The sequence below is a fragment of the Lissotriton helveticus genome, chromosome 6 (assembly GCF_964261635.1).
Source record: "Lissotriton helveticus chromosome 6, aLisHel1.1, whole genome shotgun sequence".
Classification (NCBI taxonomy): Eukaryota; Metazoa; Chordata; class Amphibia; order Caudata; family Salamandridae; genus Lissotriton; species Lissotriton helveticus.
The window spans coordinates 1,354,039,921-1,354,059,569 of NC_136067.1; the positions used below are offsets into that span (position 1 = coordinate 1,354,039,921).

The window sequence follows — 19,649 nt, forward strand, 5'->3', positions numbered from 1 at the left end:
CTTCTGATTTTCTTTTACCTATCATCAGCCTTCATCACGGTCCATCACCAAACACTGAAAAATTGAATGGGCATGGATGTCGTGGTCCTTAAATGGTTCACTTCATTTCTCATGGGCAGAATGCAGAGGATAGGAATTGATGACTACCACTCAACGCCGATTGCGTTGAAGGATAGTGTCAAGTCCTGAAAGCGCCTCAAGTACAATCCATGCTCGCAAGACACAAGTCCCAGAATCCTTGGCACTGTGGGAGGAGTATAAAAGGGGGAATCTGCTGTTGCCAAGCGTCGGATATTCTGGTTCCGGACCCGGTGTGGAGTGTTGATCGTCATTGGAGTTTTTGGTATTTGCTATTCCTTGTGCCCCGTGCTGTGCCCTCCCTCTTCATCGTTGTTCCCCGTTGGTAGAGCCTTCTTGCACCGGCTCGTGCGGGGAACGCCAGAAGTTTTGTTTCCTTGTTCAGCGTCCCTGTTGGCTGAGCCTTCTTGCACCGGCTCGTGCAGGGAACGCCAGACGTTTGTTTCCTCGTTCGGCGTCCCTGTTGGCTGAGCCTTCTTGCACCGGCTCGTGCAGGGAACGCCAGAAGTTTGTTTCCTCGTTCGGCGTCCCTGTTGGCTGAGCCTTCTTTCACCGGCTCGTGCAGGGAAGCCAGAAATTAGTTTTCTTCGATCGGCGTCCCTGTTGGCTGAGCCTTCTTGCACCGGCTCGTGCGGGGAACGCCACGTTATCCTTTCCTGCCTTATCCAGACCTGAGGTTCTTATATCAGGTACTGTAGTTACTTACTTAAAGGGGTGACGTAACCCGATACTTTTGTTTTTTCTTTAATCCTTGTGTAATCTTTACTATCTACCTTGGTCCTTGCAATGGGATGTAATTCCACGTTCTCAGCCACCATCAGAGTATGCATGGTATGTACCTAAGTAAGCATCTTCTTTTAGTAACAGGAAAAGGTCATATCCGCGCTAAGGTCTCCTCTGCTTGTGTATTACAGGTGTAGTTTATATACGCTTCAGACCCATACCTTGGACCAGATAGTGGGGGAAGAGACGTATCTTCAGGGCCTACTCTTAGTTTTGTTACAGGTATAGGGTACAGTGTGCTTTGAGTAATTGGTTGTGTCTCAAATTACTTCAAGATAAGATACGATTATTATTTTATCTTTTGTCGTTACAGATCTCCCTCCCTGCTGTTCCCTTCCTTTCCTTCCTGTTTATTTTTTTTTCCTTCTGCCCTCACTTGATCCTTCCTGGACCCAGGCGGTAATAGCTTTCTGGGTTCGGTTAGATCAGGAGGTGGCCTTTATCACATCAACCTGCTGATTCCGAGGACTTGGAGGATAACAGATAGGTCCTGCCGGGGTCTATCCTTGCCCTAACCTTTTTGAACCTATTCATTGATTATCTGGGATCCTCCATAACAAGTCAGGGATCTTCCACCATCAATATGCAAACACCATACAAATATATCTAAAGGTTTCCTCACCAAACAACATCACAGACCTCATCAAAACCCTCTGTTAAGAAGTGAAGACACTGGTAAAGGTGAGAAGAGCCTTTATTAATGTCAATACACCAACAAAGGTTCCAGTCAGCCAGTGTCAGCTGTAGAACCTTCAGGTGACAATGCTCTGGGCACAATCCAACAGGGTCTGGACAGGAGAGGAAAAGGAATGTACCACTAGGTACATTTTAACACACCTCCCTTGGCAGGGAGAAAGAAAACAAAACAGTAACACAGTCATGAAGCAAGCAATAAAAGTGAGCCAATGACAGTAATGGTGCCCCTCACCCTTGATACATAACAATGCAACTATAGGAACAAAAAGCAGTAAGGTAAACATAATACAGGTTTAATAGTGATACATGTTAGGATCACGAGGCAACTACAATCATTTAATGCTGTAATCTATGTGCCAGACAGGAGAGAATTTTGTTCTCTGAGATCTTTTGCGCATATGTAGATTGGTGTCTATTTGCACATCCTTTGCGGCTGTGTCCACAATATTCTCGCAAGTAGGTTTGTGTGGAACAATTTTGTCCATTCCCAGGGTTTGGCCACCCTGGCTATTCTAAATGGCTCAGAGTACCTAGAAACATTTTTCCTCCATGGTTTAGGAGGGTCTACACTGATCCACTCTCCTTTTTGAAATTCAGGAGTTTTTTACATGTTTGGTAAAATTGTATCAATTTTTGTACTTATTCTGGTGTTGGGAAATTCCCCATGATATGTCACCCCTGTCTACCACACACATTTTCTTTCTTAACCATGTAGCTGACAATTTATTTTTGAGAATTCTACCTTTCAAGGATGTAAAAGGAGCAGTTCCTGTGATACAATAGGGTGTGGTGTGATACGCCCACAAAGTGTCTTGAAGGGCAGTTTAGGCAGGTGTGCCTATCATTTCTGCAAACATTCTTTAACCATGCGGTTCATTCTTTCGACTAACCCATTCGCACCGGGCCAATATAGAGCAGTTTTGTGATGTTGTATATGAAGATCAGCGATAAAATACTTCTTGAGATCAGATGTGAACTGTACCTCGATATACATTACCTAGATGTCCGGAATGCTTTCCTCATAGAAAACATTTTCAAGGAACCGAATAACTAGTTAGTATTAATCTGGTGTACACATTTCATGACAACCCAACGTGTGTGCTAATCATACTTATTAATCCATTCATACTTTATTTTTAGTGAGGCTACGCCCCAAATGCCCCACATGTGCCAAGCCAATAATCTTAGCTCTCAACTTCTCCTCGGGTACAATTTTCTCCCCTCCATACACCATCCTGTCCTGCAATCTTAATTCAAATCGGACTTCCTGGTAATTGGACAACATGGCAGAAACTTGATTTTTATTTTCTGGCCAACCATTTTGTATGCATTCTTTCAGGGAACTCATTTGATTGGCATATCTCAAACATTCCTCCCACTCTTCTTTGTTCATACACGTCAATTTAAGTACTATTTCCTTGTCTTCTTAAATTCTGGTGTCCCCTTCTTCTTCTACAGGTGTGCCAGACAGGAAGATATTGTACCTTGAAATTGAAACCTTCCAACCTGAAAAGAAGTACAACTCAGGTTGGTTTCCATTATTTTTATTTAGTCCGCTGCCCTCCAGCTCCCGGCAGCACCTGCCAATTCCCCCGTATTCCATGTTCTGAGCAGGGACACTCACAAGCTCCCCCCGCACCAACTTTCCAGATCCCAACACACACCCCTTCCTTCACAACACAGCAAAAATAAGTAAATAAGGAAAAGCATGAATACAGATTCAGAAATAGCAAATAAATATTGGCAAAACATACAAGGTTAATACACAAGAAACATGCTACCCCCTAGTACCCCAACAGTGGAGAAAATAACACAGAGTATGCAGGTACGATAAAGACCCCAGATGGAAGAAAGAAAAAGGGTCTACTGCATGATGTAATCTTAATACCTAGAAGAAGCAACCCTAATACTGGAAGAAACCCTCCTCCCACGAGCACAATCCAGGTGAACTCCCATTTTATCATTCACATAACTAGCCTTGGATTCAGGCACCACAGAAACAGCACACTTGTTCCATGTTTTACCATTCTCCAATACCACCACATAATCTTTCACCTCTCTCACTTTCACTGGTGCTGAAAAACCCTTACCCAATCGCGACACCAACAGGAAGAGCTGTAGTATTGTCGGTCCCAGTACTGTACTTCGCCTGTACTGCAGCTCCAACGTCCACCACATTCTTTAATTTCTCCTGATCAACTCCTTTTCTGGACATCCAATCCTTTTTCAACTTGGAGCCCACAATCCTTCTCCTGAGCAGGGTAAATGGGGGGCAAGCCAGTACTTACATGCCAGGTAGTTCTTACTGCCCATATCATGTCAGTTACAGCTTCCCTCCACTGTAGCTTGTTGACTAAAGGCAGCTGCAAGTGTTCCTTGATTACCCGGTTCAAGAATTCCACCAGGCCTTTGCTGCGAGGGTAATAAAGGGAGGTAAGAATGTGTTTGACACCTATATCCCTGAGGAAGTTCTGCATTTGTGTGGACACCAACTGGGTACCATTGTCGGTCACAAGTTCCACAGGAAACCCCTCTCTAAGAAACATATCTTGAAAAAAAAGGTGATAATAGTCAAAGACTTAACGCTGTCCACAAACCTCACCTCTGGACATTTTGACATGTAATCAACAAGGACTAACGGATACTTCGGTGGGCTCCCAATGACACCAAAAGGTCCAGCCACTTCAAAAGCTAGTGTGAACCAGGGCGAGTTCTTCATTACAACTGGATAAACAGGGGAGGGATATGTTACTTGCGACTTGTAGCTCAAAACACAAATACAGTAGTCACAGACATAGTGTTCAAAAGCCCTGTCCAACCCCAGCCACCAAAAATCCTCCCAGACTCTGTGTTTCATGGCTCAGATTCTCAGGTGCCCCTCATGAGCTAAATCCAAGATTTTTTCCTGTATGCTCACCGGAACCACCAACAAATGACCTCTCTTTAGAATTCCGCCAACCATAGACAACTCCTCTCCAACTCTCTTGCATGAAATCAACTCAGAAGACAAGTCCTTATTGTTCGGCCATCCTCCGGCCACAAAGTCAGCAACAATTTTGAGCTCAACATCATTGGGCACAGCTTGCAACCATTATTGCTCCGAAAGTGCACCTTTCACAGTATCGTCCACAGAACCCACCGCACAAACCATTTCCAAATCATTAGACATCGCTTACACTCACCTCCCATTAGGGGTAACCTAGACAAAGAGTCAGCTACATGATTTTTCCCACTTGCCACATATTCCAGACGATAATGGAATTCTTGCAGTCTTTACTGCCATTTTGCAATACGTGGAGTGGCACTTCAGCCACATCGTTTAGTGAAAAGTTCAATTAAAGGTTTATGATCAGTTCTTAGAATGAATTTATTACCCCACAAAAAATTCTTGAAATACTGCATGCTCCATCACAAAGCTAGAGCCTCCTTCTCAATGGTGGAATAAGTACTTTCTGCCCCCTTTAATGTTGTAGAGGTGAAAGCAATGGTTTCCTTGCAACCGTCATCACTTTTCTGCACAAAACAGCACCTAAACCTACATTGCTCGCATCTGTGGATATAATGCACCAGTCATTGATGTTAAATAGTTTGAGGGGACGAGCTAGAACAATTTCCTGTTTTATCAGCTCAAAATTATTGCTACATTCATCATCCCACTCATACCTGACATTCTTTTTCAAAAGCTTTTGCAAGCACGCAGCTTTGTTGAAAATTTCTCACAAACTTGGTGTAGTATTCCAATAACCCCAGAAACGAGCGGAGCTCGTCTTTGTTCACAGGTGTTGGTGCGCTTTGGATGGCCTCTAAAATGTTCAATTTGGGTTCCATCCCCTTGCCAGGGATGTGGTGACCAAGGTAATCCACCTCCTCTTGAAGGAACATACACTTATCCTTCATCAGAGTCAATTCACTTGACTTTACAATGTTTAACACCTGCCTGACCCGGTCATCATGTCCCGACTCCTATTTCCATAAATCAGGATGTCATCCTGGAAAAACACAACCCCCACTGTGTCCTTGAATAAATTACTCATCAAACGATGGAACACTGCAGAAGCCAATGCCAGACCAAAAGGCATCTATTTGTAATGATAGACGTGCAAATGAAGAGAGGTGTCTTGAATCTTTACACAATTCAATCTCATAATAGGCAGAGGAAATGTCTAGGGAAGTGAAAAACTTGGCACCTTCTAAAGTCGGCAACATCTCATTGATGTTCGGTAGGGGTTACCGATCAACCCAGATGTTAGTGTTGACATCCCTCAAGTCGACACACCTCCTCAGAGACTTGACATGCAAAAACAATGGGGGCAACCATTCGGACCCCTCAATGAGCTCAATTACACCCATGGCACACAAACGTTCCAATTCACACTTAAGCTCCTTTCGCAAACTTAATGGTACCTTGCGCACTCTGTGCACCACAGCTTTAGATCCCTCCTTGAAAATGATGCAATGTTGAAATCCACGTAGTTTGCGAGGTTTTCCATTGAACACCTCAGGTTAACTTTGGATCCATTCACTCCCTGACAAATGAGCAACTGCACTGTCACCAGGTGTAGTAGATGGGGGCATGCAATACAATTGCTTTACCACCCTTCTGGACAGAACCATGTCAGGATTGTTAGGATATAAAATGATTCCAAGCTCCCATTGCTCATCCAACCCCAACAAATTCGCACCATCTTTCACCACAAACACAGTTCTAGTAGCTAGATCCTCACCAAAAGCTAGATTAGCCATGAACTTTCCAAGAACTTCCACTTTCTTGCCGCCATAGGCAACATTTCTGATATTAGACTGATGCAAATGAATGCCATCCAACCCCTCAAAATCCTTAGCATTCAGGAGTGTAAATGGGGAGCCAGAATCAGCTAAGAAGCTAACATTCCTTTCATTAACACTGACCATGCAAGCAGGAGATTTCCTACTGTGCAACCCAGGCATGGATGCTATCTCAACTACGCCCTCAACCTGTGAAGGGGAAGAAGAAAGCATCAACAACACATGATTGCCATCACCAGAGTTGATAAAGTCTTCCCCATTGATCTTTACTATCTGTGCAGAAACTTTTTGCACAGCTACAGCTTTGCACATTCAAGCAAAATGACCTATGTTGCCACACTTGAAACACGTTTGACTCAAGGCAAAACTCAATTTTTCATTCCCTAGATGAGATTTGCTCCCACAACGGAAACATGTGAGTTCCCCTTTCTCAGTTTTGGTTTTGGGTGAATACGTCATAGGATTATATGTTAACAACAAGGACCCCCTGGTACGGATCTATATCCTGGGACAGGGTAAACAATATATGTAGAGTAACACTCCCAGGCATATACTTAAAGCAATTACACAATAGATTAAACAAACAAACTAGTGCAGTTTAGAAAATATACATTTTTAATTTGATTAAAAAAGGTACAATAAAAGTCAGTGCATTGATCAGGTTTGATAAAAAGATCATATAATGATACATGTGTATTCACAAAAAAATTAATTTAAAAAGAGGTTAGATGGCATCCGGTCGACGCGTTTCGACATAAAGAATATGCCTTCATCAGGACTTTAACCATCCAATTTCTGTAAGAAAGATTATAACAGTGGTTTACTTATTTCGCCTCCTATCGTGAAATAATATAACTGAACTAGTTCAAGTTTGTTACAACATTCTATTGGTAAAACATTATTTTCGTATTTATGATATACCGCTTTTTTTGCACACAAATGTCTTACACCTATGCATATACAAGTTTTCAGGACCAAGCCATATTGTATTCTGTACACCCAAACAGGGAGGTACAGTACCGAGGATTCGTGTATTTGCCAAAATACGAAAATGACACCTTTCAACTGACGACATTCTTATATGTTTTTACATCAGCAAGGACTACTCCCATGTTATCAGATTAAATGATTTAGTTGATGGTTGTTATCCATTTGCCTGATACATTTCAGCATTTCAATTGTTTTTGTTTGCATGTGGCTTTAGCTCTAACATAGGCCCTACTAAATATTGAATACAAGAAAAGTTGAAGGATAGAAAAATAGAGAAGAAAAGAAAAGGAAATGTAGTATTTTATATACATTTCTTCATTTTATGTCCCTATTTTAGGAATTTTGTTTAATAATCATATACGTCAGTTTCTTGAGGTCTATTCAATCCCTCAATTTTATTAAAAAAATATGAAAACTTATTCTAGACTATGATTACCTAAAACCGAACATATTTTCATACATCTCATTCTCTTACCTAAAGTTGTACTAATGTACAAGGACAATACTGTTCTCTATTATTCAAACTGTATTACGGCTGTATAAGGGCTGTGTCGTCGAGTTCCAAACTGGGTAGTTTAGTAACAATTTTCTAAAAAACCAAAGTGACATGCGGGTAAGCCATAGGTCAAAGGTCTACTTTCCTTATTTCAAAACTTTATGGGTACGCCCACAAGATTACACATAACAGCTCACCTTGCATATATGTTAAAAGTTCCATTGGAGCATTCATAACCTGGGTTTTTAAGTTACGAACCGATGACAATTTCCTATGAGTAAAAACATATGTTTTAGTTTTTGACAACAGTAGTTCTTATTTATTTTCAAGGAGAGACATATTTTTAGCTAGCTTACCCCTAAAGAATTATACTACGTTCTTCATCTGGGGTCTTTTTAGCGATATGGTACCACGACTAACCAATGATGTGTTGGATAAAGTCCTGACAATATAAAATACAGGTAGAGTAAGCGAAGATTCCGTTTAGCTAATTTGTTTTTACAGACTAAATCTGGCTAATATCTAATTACCACTTACCTAAATATCATAGAACGATATTGCTGCGTGGTACCAGTCCTTCCATGTGGTTTGGTTTAAAAATATGTACGGCGTAGACGTCCTGCTTTCTTTTATATTCTACTGCCGTTAACACAAGCTCCTAATGAGAAAAAGGGGAGCGGCCTTTTAGTATGTCTCTTCTATTGCTCATTTGTGCAGGTTTACTTTAAACATCTAGGGCGTCTACCTCGTCGTAATATAGCACCGCAACTATGTGGGATAGCGTTCTCGCATAGCAATTAACCGTTTACATAAGGGGTGGATGTACATAAGCCAAAATGTGCACACATTTAAATTCCGATGTTACCGCTTACCTAATTCTAATGGACCGCTGTTTACAAACAATGCCGTTTTCCCCTCGTGATGCGGTTTGTGAGTATACGGCGGTGACGTCGTGATATATCGTCTTTTTAGTGCCAAACGCACGTTACTCCTAATAACAAAGGTGCAGAATATTAATCATACCAGAATTGTTAATAAAATCTAGATTTAAGTCGATTTACAGCTATACAGCATACATGGTCTCTTACCCGGAAAAATACACGAGGGTACAGGCGATTCCGGATACACTGCCGGTCGGTCAGGTTTTCAGAAAGAACAGCCCCGATTTGCAGTTCAGGAGTTCTTTTATAAAGACGAATATCATTGGTTTGCGTCACACCTAGGTTCTTAAAGGGGAAGGCCTTATTTACATGCCGCATATTTTTCGAGTATTCTTGTTACTTATTTAATTTTAACAATTTTCATAGAATTGCATTCTGCCAAGGCAATTCATTATTAAGGCCATGGCTGAAGGTCTTGAGGGAAAAAATCCAGAAGACTTCTCGTTTTTTTCTTATTTTCTCTCCTCCCTTGGTGCTTGGTGTATGGATCTTTTCCAATATGCGCCACCGTATTTCCGATGGGGCATGATTGAAATCTATGAAGTGTGCAGCAAGTGGGGCAGCCAGTTTCTTAGTTTTGATTGCTGACCTGTGTTCGGTTAGCCGAACTTTAATTGTTCTTGCAGTTTCGCCCACATATCCTAAATTGCAAGGGCATACGAGCAAATAAATAACATTGCTGGTATTGCATGTCCACAGATCATTTGCTACAATATTGTATCCATTCAGTTGAAAAGTCTGTCCTAGTATGATGCCATCACAGGAGTGGCAAGAGCCACATCTTGAGGTCCCCTTTACAGGGTTCGCACCCTGTATAGATTTTTGTACAAATGGGAGTCTTTCGGAGGTGCCAGCATATCTTGATCTCACCACAAGGTCTTTTAAATTCTTGTTTCTCCGATGTGCATACATCGGTTTCTTGAGTTTTGGTGCAGATGATTCTAAATTTAGTAGATGCCAATTGGCATTCACTATCTGCCTGATAGTTGCATTTAGTGTTGAATGTCGTGTGACACACACTAATTTAGGTTCCTGGACTTCCTTTTTTGATCTCAAGAGTGCATCCCGGTCATAATATCGGGCCCTCTTATAAGCCTCACGTACTAGACGGTGGGGGTATCCTCTGTCAAGGAATTTTTGCTTCATCTTTTCGGATTGACTGTCATAGTCTTTGATATTTGTACAGTTTCGTCTCACCCTAAGGAACTGGGAGAAAGGGATACCATCCTTCTGACTCCTAGGGTGATAACTCGAAAAATGAAGCAATGTGTTTCTTGATGTGGGCTTCGAATATAGGTCTACTTCCAAGGCATTATTTTTGTTCCGGATATATATATCCAAGAACTCAACTTTAGTGGTGTTGACATGGGCAGTGAAACGAAGGTTTTCGTCAGCAAGATTAACCCACTCCAGGAATTCTCCCAGAGTCTGTTCCCCACTGGTCCAGATGAAAAAAATATCATCAATGAACCTGTACCAGTGGGAAACAGACTCATAGAAAGGGGCCATCTCATTGTATATATTGCGTGCCTCAAAAAGGGCCATATATATATTTGCTATGGACGGAGCCATGGCTGCCCCCATGCTCACGCCCTTGATTTGCTGATACATATGGTCTCCAAAATGGAAGACATTTTCCTGCAGTACTATTGAAAGGCACTCATAGACAAACTGCTTGTTACAAGGTATCTGATGTAGATCTATAAACCACATCGTGGCATTCAATGCTCCTTTCTGTGGGATGTTGCTATATAACGCTTCAACATCCAGCGTCACTAAGAGATCCCTATTGCCATTGAATTGGAGATTTTCCACCTTTGCAATCATTTCTCCAGTATCTTTGATGTAAGATGGAGATAGTGATATATAGGGTCTCAATATGTTGTCTACATATTTGGAAAGAGCTTCCGTTGGGGTGCCAATTGTTGAGACTATGTCTCTCCTTGAAAATAAATAAGAACTACTGTTGTCAAAAACTAAAACATATGTTTTTACTCATAGGAAATTGTCATCGGTTCGTAACTTAAAAACCCAGGTTATGAATGCTCCAATGGAACTTTTAACATATATGCAAGGTGAGCTGTTATGTGTAATCTTGTGGGCGTACCCATAAAGTTTTGAAATAAGGAAAGTAGACCTTTGACCTATGGCTTACCCGCATGTCACTTTGGTTTTTTAGAAAATTGTTACTAAACTACCCAGTTTGGAACTCGACGACACAGCCCTTATACAGCCGTAATACAGTTTGAATAATAGAGAACAGTATTGTCCTTGTACATTAGTACAACTTTAGGTAAGAGAATGAGATGTATGAAAATATTTTCGGTTTTAGGTAATCATAGTCTAGAATACGTTTTCATATTTTTTTAATAAAATTGAGGGATTAAATAGACCTCAAGAAACTGACGTATATGATTATTAAACAAAATTCCTAAAATAGGGACATAAAATGAAGAAATGTATATAAAATACTACATTTCCTTTTCTTTTCTTCTCTATTTTTCTATCCTTCAACTTTTCTTGTATTCAATATTTAGTAGGGTCTATGTTAGAGCTAAAGCCACATGCAAACAAAAACAATTGAAATGCTGAAATGTATCAGGCAAATGGATAACAACCATCAACTAAATCATTTAATCTGATAACATGGGAGTAGTCCTTGCTGATGTAAAAACATATAAGAATGTCGTCAGTTGAAAGGTGTCATTTTCGTATTTTGGCAAATACACGAATCCTCGGTACTGTACCTCCCTGTTTGCGTGTACAGAATACAATATGGCTTGGTCCTGAAAACTTGTATATGCATAGGTGTAAGACATTTGTGTGCAAAAAAAGCGGTATATCATAAATACGAAAATAATGTTTTACCAATAGAATGTTGTAACAAACTTGAACTAGTTCAGTTATATTATTTCACGATAGGAGGCGAAATAAGTAAACCACTGTTATAATCTTTCTTACAGAAATTGGATGGTTAAAGTCCTGATGAAGGCATATTCTTTATGTCGAAACGCGTCGACCGGATGCCATCTAACCTCTTTTTAAATTAATATTTTTGTGAATACACATGTATCATTATATGATCTTTTTATCAAACCTGATCAATGCACTGACTTTTATTGTACCTTTTTTAATCAAATTAAAAATTTATATTTTCTAAACTGCACTAGTTTGTTTGTTTAATCTATTGTGTAATTGATTTAAGTATATGCCTGGGAGTGTTACTCTACATATACGTCATAGGATTACACACAGAACTAGCATTGGAACCCCTAATGGGTTTAGCATTATGTTTAGCATTAATCAGCTTAACCTCCCCAGACAAAACAGTTCCACTCATTTCTTTTACACAGAATTGAGTGTTCAATGCTTCTAGCCAACGAAAGGTTATGGATTAAACCCAGATCTTTTGACTGGGTGTGAGTATTTGATTGGTTCAGATGCTCCGTCCATCACCACCCCCTTTTGTATCGCTTTGTTCACCATAAGTTGGCAGGGTATGCTCAGACGTGAGTCCCTTGCTCACTTTGCCAGTGGATTCAAGCAAGCCTGGCTGAAGACGGCTGAAATGCCAGAAACCGGTCCTAGAAAGCTTGTTTCCGGTCCAGGGAAGGCATGGCTTGGCAGTTCGAGCTGGACTGTTCCCATGAGGCACAGGATCAGACTGAGTTGCACATGGCCATGTCTGAACTGGGGTGGCAGAGTGGGCTAAAGAACGGTTACGGATTAAACCCAGATCTTTTGACTGGGTGTGAGTGTTTGATTGGTTCAGATGCTCCGTTCATCACCACCCCCTTTTGTACCGCTTTGTTCGCCATATGTTGGCAGGGAATGCTCAGACGTGAGTTCCTTGCTCACTTTGCCACTGGATTCAAGCAAGCCTGGCTGAAGACGGCTGAAATGCCAGAAACCGGTCCTAGGAAGCTTGTTTCCGGTCCAGGGAAGGCATGGCTTGGCAGTTCGGGCTGGACTGTTCCCATGAGGCACAGGGTCAGACTGATTTGCATATGTCCATGTCTGAACTGGGGTGGCAGAGTGGGCTAAAGAACGGCTATGGATTAAACCCAGATCTTTTGACTGGGTGTGAGTGTTTGATTGGTTCAGATGCTCCGTCCATCACCACCCCCTTTTGTACCGCTTGCCAACGAGAGGTCAGTTTTTAAATCTGGATCTTCGTAAGATAGTAGTTTTCCTTGAATTTTCCTGTTGCACGTTCTCTAAATTAATTTATCCGAGATGATTTTATCCCTGAATTCCCTGTAGTTGCAGGTGGCAGCTAGAGTCCTGAGTACAGCCACAAAGTCATCGCTGGATTCACCAGGGATCTGAGGACGTTACAAAAACTTGTGATGCTCAAGCATTACATTCCTTTTGGGATTGAATCTCTTGTCCAATGTTTTAACAATAGATGCCAAGTCATCAACTATCAGTGAATCACCATAATCACCACCGCTCACATGGGTGCTCATCAGCTCTAGGGGTAACGTTTTTAAAATGTTCTTTCCTTCAGAACCTAAATTATAAATGAACAAAACTTTTTTCTTCTTAAAAGTAAAGGGGTCACCATCAATGGCCTCCAAATAGGCATCAAACGTGTCCTTCCATTGTTGATAATGCAATGAAGGAGTACCAGCTTATTGCAAGAAAGGCGATGGTGCCAATATGCGATCCATTGGATGGCTGTGTGTGGGTGAGTTGCTGCCTACTGCCAATGCACAAGTGACTATGAAGCCTATATTCCTTTAACCAGCTTAACCATTAATGAAGGTGGCTGGCCCTTGCCCACCGTCACAAAGGACTAATATGAGTGTTGTTGTGTCCACACCCCAAATAACATGGAACCTACATCACTGTCCATGTGTGCGTATTCCTATAAACACAAACATTGCCACAGTAGAAATAAATTACATAAAGCAGATACCAGGAAAAGGGTGTTTCACATCACCGAGTGCATGACTTCATGCACAGATGATAATAAAGCAGCATCGAGGCAGTGTCAGGGGTGCGCATTACCATAAGTACAAAATATGCAGTAGAAAAAAATGTAAATAAAAAATTGTTACCAGCCAGGGTGTGCGCATCACCGGGTGCGCAACACCATCCACTGCAAACAACAAAACAGCAATCGGGGCTGTTTAAGGTATGCGCATCACTGAATGCGCAACAATGTCATAGGTGCCTTTTGACAGAGGTCTCTGCACTTCCGATGCGTTGCGTGGCAGCATAGGATGCTGGTTACCAAGACGGCAATGTCGTGTACAAGCACGCTGGGTGTGGTTGCGAGGCTACCAAGCTCTTTCAACGTCTTCCAATGTAGCACCGCTTCAACCTCCGCAGACACTTCTCAGCCAGGTAACAGGACTATATTGCTAGGCAACTTGCCTCGCTGGTGCCACACAGGTCTCACGTCACACAGGCCTCACGCCGCAACAGCAAAGATTGCCCACAACGCACAGACACACTTTGTATGATTTAACAATACCGCAGTCGGTCCTCCACGCCACAAAACAAACCAGGAGATGTATTTGTCACAGCGCGTGCAAGACCATCCGACCAACTTGAACACGGACGATCCGGAAGGGACAACTCTTGGTGTGTAGTGCCAAGGAATCGCACAGAAGTGTGAAGTAATTTGAAGATGCAGGTTCATAAGAAAATGTAGTTTATTCTCACAGACAGCTTATACATCCACACCAGGTAAAATCGTTCTGTTCAATCCCCAACTCCCACTAACAGAATGTACAGTACAGAAAGAATAATAACATTCTAAGAAAGAACATTGAACACAGGAATACCACACACCTTCCCCCTTAAAAAATAATAAATAAAAAATGAATAAAGTGAAATAAGAACAATTAGTATTTAATAATGAATACATTCTTTCAATTTAACAGGAGTATGCTTAATACAAGAACTTTTCCTTAATTCACTAATGTTACTTTCAGATTCAAGAATGTCATTACATGTCTCAGCATTGTTATCATAAGACAAAGGAGAAGCCAGATTCTGAGAATTGTCTACACTTGTAGAGCAAAATCCCGAGACAATTGGAGTGGAAATGGCATTATCATAAGTATCCAAGACAAAAGAAGCATTTTCATCCTCATCAGTGGAATTGGAAGTAGTGGATTGAGAAAATGATTGTAAATTCCCAAATTTACACAAAGAAAGGCATCTGAAATTCCAGATTTTCCCTCCATCTACTCTTACTGCTTTGCTAAAAACTTCCAATACTTTACAAGGATCCAACCATTTGGCCCACTTTCTGCCAGGAAAACCACAAAATTTGACACAGACAAAATCTCCCACTTAAATTTTGGAACTAAGATTACGATGTTGCGCAATATTACCCTTCATTTTCCTTTGTTATTTCTGAAAACGCTCACAGACCTGTGATAAATTGAGAGCAGAATCATTAGATGTTCTAACTTTCATCCACCAAGGTAACAGTTTAGAACCAGGTTTCCTCCCAGGTAACATCTCGAATGGAGATAAACCTGTGACAGAATTCGGTGAAGTGCAATATGACAACAAAGTAGCCCGTAGAGCTTTCCTCCAATCAAGTCCACTCTTTATAGCTAGTTGGATGGATTCTTTGATTACCCTGTTGAAGCGCTCTACTTGACCATTGGCTTGTGGGTTACAATTAGAGACTCTTTTATGCAGAATGCCACACCTTTCAAGAAATAAATAAAATTCCTTGCTAACAAATTGGGGACCATTATCAGAGACAATTTTTGCAGGTAGACCTTCACGGCAAAAAACTTCATCGAAAAATTCGACTATTTGAGATGAACCACTTTTATCTACAACTTTCAACTCTGGCCACTTAGAAAAATAATCTATTAAGACTAAAGCGTATACATCCTTGTTAGAAAACAAGCCAAGAGGACCAATAATATCAATGCCCAATTTTCTCCATGGCCCTGAAACATACTCAATAGGCGTAACATCCGCTGACAATGGTTTGACCGATTTGTCACTTTTAGAACAAGGAAGACACAATCTAACCCATTTGTCTACCATGCCATCGACACCAGGCCACCAATAAAACTACCTAATGCATCTTTTGGTACTGGACATACCCATGTGACCTTCATTAGCCATGGACAACATTTTTTCTCTTATCTTAAAAGGAGGAACAATTTTGTCACGAAACCTTGAGAAAACATTAATTCATCTTTGAACTTGCAAAAAGACAAAAGATCACCAGTTAACTTCCTTTCTTCAGGCCAACCCACTTGCAGAAATTTAACGACTTTAGCTAACGTGCCATCCTCACACATAGCATTTTTCCACTCAGATTCAGAAATGATATCTGATGACGAAGCATTAGTTTTACCACTATTAATATCGTCAATTGTGTATGCAACATCAAAATCAAAACTGTTGTTATCAGAAACATAAGTGTCTGACAAAGGTAATTGAGACATACAATCAGCATAAACATTCAAACGCCCAGGAACGTATTCAGCAGTACACTGATATTCCTGTAATTTAGCAGCAAGACGTGCCAAACGAGCAGTGAGTGTCCTACCACCACCAGCAACTAACATATTGATCAAAGGTTTGTGGTCTGTCCTCAAGCAAAATTTGGGACCCCACAAAAATCGACGGAAATGTTGGACAGCCCATGTACATGCTAATAACTCTTTTTCGATGGTGGAATAATTGTACTCAGCCCCACGTAACATTTTGGACGCATACGAAACAATGTATTCTTCACCTTTGCTTTTCTGCATTAATACAGAACCCAAACCAACATTGCTGGCATCCACACCCACTATACATTCCCTTCCTACATCAAAAGGTCTTAAAAATCGAGCATCAGCGATTTCTTTTTTCAGAAGATCAAAAACACATTACTGTTCTTTGTTCCAACTGAATTTTACATTTTTCTTTAATATTGATCTTAATGGATGGGCATAAGAAGAATAATCTTGTACAAACGTACTGTAGAATTCTGTTAATCCTAAGAAAGAAACTAACTGTTCTTTCGTACTGGGAGCAGGGGCATTAGAAATGCTTCGAACATGATTAAGTTTAGGGTTAATACCCTCACTGGAGATTTCATGTCCCAAGTATTCTACTTTGTTTTGTCTGAACTTACATTTTGAAAATTTCAGTCAAGCCTTTCTTTTGTACACTTCTCAATACACTCTCTAAATTTTTATCATGTTCCTCATGGTTCTTTCCATAAATTAAAACATCGTCTTGGAAGGCGATAGCACCACAACATCCTTCCAGAACCTCTTTCATGAGCCTTTGGAAGACTGATGCCACACTGGCTAAGCCGAAAGGCATGCGAGAAAACTGAAACATACCTCCGGGTGTAACAAAGGTAGTCAGAAATTTAGAATCCTCATGTAAAACTACTTAATGATATGCACAAGCTAGATCGATAGTGGAAAAAACACAAGCACCAGAAAGTGTGAATATTAGCTCATGTATGTGAGGGAAGGGATATCTATCAATCCATATTACCTTATTTAAGCTACGAAGATCCACACATAACAAAGATCGCCATTACTTTTAAGGGATAAAACCACTGGAAAAACCCAAGGAGAGGATTCGATAGGCTCAAAAAAAAAATTTGAAACTAGGTTAGACAAAATTCCTTTCAATTTGTCTCGATACGCTAAAGGTACATTTCTTACCCTATGTCTGACAGGAATAGCACCATCCTTCAGAATCATTTTGTGTTTGAAATTCACAAATTCACCTAGGACATCCGTAAAAATAGAAGGAAACCTGTTTTTTAATTCATTAGCAAGCTCCTCACTGTCAGGAGAGACAACATAAACAGGTGACAGAGCATTGGGGTCTAACTTTATGCCCATCTCTTGTTGATGAGGCCAACCTAGAATAGATACCCCTTTAGTGGCTACATATACTTTCCCTCTAGTTCTTCTGTTTTTAAACTCAAGATCTGCCCACATAAATCCATCAAGATCAATTTTGTGGCCAGAATAACAACCTGGTTCAATATCGGGCGGGAATCATTTTTTCGTTCTCCAAAATTCATCAAAGACATCTCTGCCTATAATGCTATACCAGGCACAAGAATCTATTAGCATGGAAATTTCAATACCATTTACTAATATATTACCACTGGGAAAACCTTTGCAATTGGCTTTACCAACACACAAAAGACTATTAATATCTGGAGCATATTCACTCTCTTCATGTGACATGAAATACATTTTTTGAGAAGACTTACAAACCTTGCTGAAATGTCCCAGTTTCTTGCACTTAGGGGCTTATTAGGATAGCGGATTTTCCGCATCCTCTGGGCCGGCGGAAGCCACCGCCGGCCCGGAGGATGCGGAAAATCCGCTGCGGACCCACCAAAGACCCACCGCCACATTAGGATGGCTGGTGGGTCCTGGTTTCCGTCCGCTGCTTTTCCGCCGCGGTTGGCTTACAACCGCGGCGGAAAAGCTCTAATATGGTGACGGTGTCTCTCAGACACCGTCAGCCAGATTAGGATGGGATGGGAAACATGCTTTTCCGCGGCGGCTTTTCCGCCGTGGAAAAGCATGTGTAACATCACTGCGGGGGCCCGTTGCGGGCCCCCTAGGTGAAGTGGGGGTGGGGGGTGCACATGGGGGGTACCTATGGTACCCCCCTGCATTTGTATGCGGAAAGCGGCAGGCACCGCGCGGTGCCTGCCTCTTTCAGCATACAAATGCAACACCTGCATTTTTTACATTGCTGCGGGTGCAGCTTGAAGCCGCACCCGCCGCAATGTAAGTAATAGAGGATGTGACCGCCAGGGTGGCGGTCACATCCTAATCGTACAGGAGGGAACGCCGCAGCCCATGCGGACGTTCCCTCCTCCTCAGTGATCGCGGACGGACGAAAGTCCGTCCGCGATCATAATCGGCCCCTGTATGCATATTTTGTTCCATGCAGGACACCCTTTGTAACTTCCAACGTGGTCAAAACCACCACACCTTTAGCAAACAACTTGAGATTTTTTCCCAAAAATGTATTGTCTTTTCCTATGGCGTCTTTCTTAGGAGGAAAAGGGACACATTTTTTGGAAGTGGATTGGTCCTTTACTATAGATACTTCAGGAACAATTTCCTTGACTTTAACAACTTGACCCCTAATTTCACTGACAGATTTCTCAGATTGTTCAATCCCTTTTGCTATGTTCACAACAGCATAAAGAGAAGATTCAGTGCCCATCCATAAACGTTCTTGAATTTTCTTGCTCTTACTTTTCATCATTATTTGGTCCCTCAAAACGTGTTCAAAATTGATAGTCTCAAAAGCACAAGAACCTGCTAATGTGCGTAAAACAGCTACATAGTCTTCTAAGGATTCATCTTCCTTTTGGGCACGAGAATAAAATTTGAACCTTTCCATAACAGTATTAATTTTTCTACCAAAACTTGTGCTCATTTGTTGAATGGTAACTTCAAAAACATTAGTATCTCCAGATCCTTCAACGGGTGATAAATTCGCTAATTCTTTTACACCTGCCCCCTCTAAAACAATTCCTTAAGAGAGCAAGTTTCCTTTTAGGAGAACACCCATCTTCTTCTAACGCATCAACATATGCTAAAAACATGTGATACCATAAATCCCATTCCATTTTTGGTTCACCAGCAACTGGTAGAAAATGTGGGGGTGCAACAATATTAGACATGCTAAAAATTATTATACAAATAAAACTATAATGGAAACATTAGTAAGAGAGTAACCTGAAAAGGAAGAAAAACAAAATAATGTGACTAAAATAATAAAAGTAGTCACCGACGTCTAGATGCAGAGGAATAGAGACAATGAAAAGTTTTATAATAAGCACACAACTGTGTAAAGTACCCTGTAAAATCCAGCTGATCATGATATGCTGAATGGTTTTGTAAAAA

The 19,649-nt window shown here is 41.1% G+C and overlaps 1 long non-coding RNA gene across 2 annotated transcripts; it reads right to left on the reverse strand.

Moving 5' to 3' along the window:
• Nucleotides 1–6,939: 6,939 nt before the first annotated feature.
• On the reverse strand, nt 6,940–9,508 carry LOC144761736 (uncharacterized). Of its 2 annotated transcripts, XR_013595877.1 has the most exons (6): nt 8,701–9,508; nt 8,366–8,486; nt 8,185–8,270; nt 8,026–8,099; nt 7,808–7,921; nt 6,940–7,137 (listed from the first exon to the last, which is right to left on the reverse strand). It is a non-coding gene; the product is annotated as an uncharacterized LOC144761736 (long non-coding RNA). The 2 variants fall into 2 exon arrangements; XR_013595876.1 differs by having other exon boundaries at nt 8,366–9,508.
• Between the last annotated feature and the right edge of the window lie 10,141 nt (nt 9,509–19,649).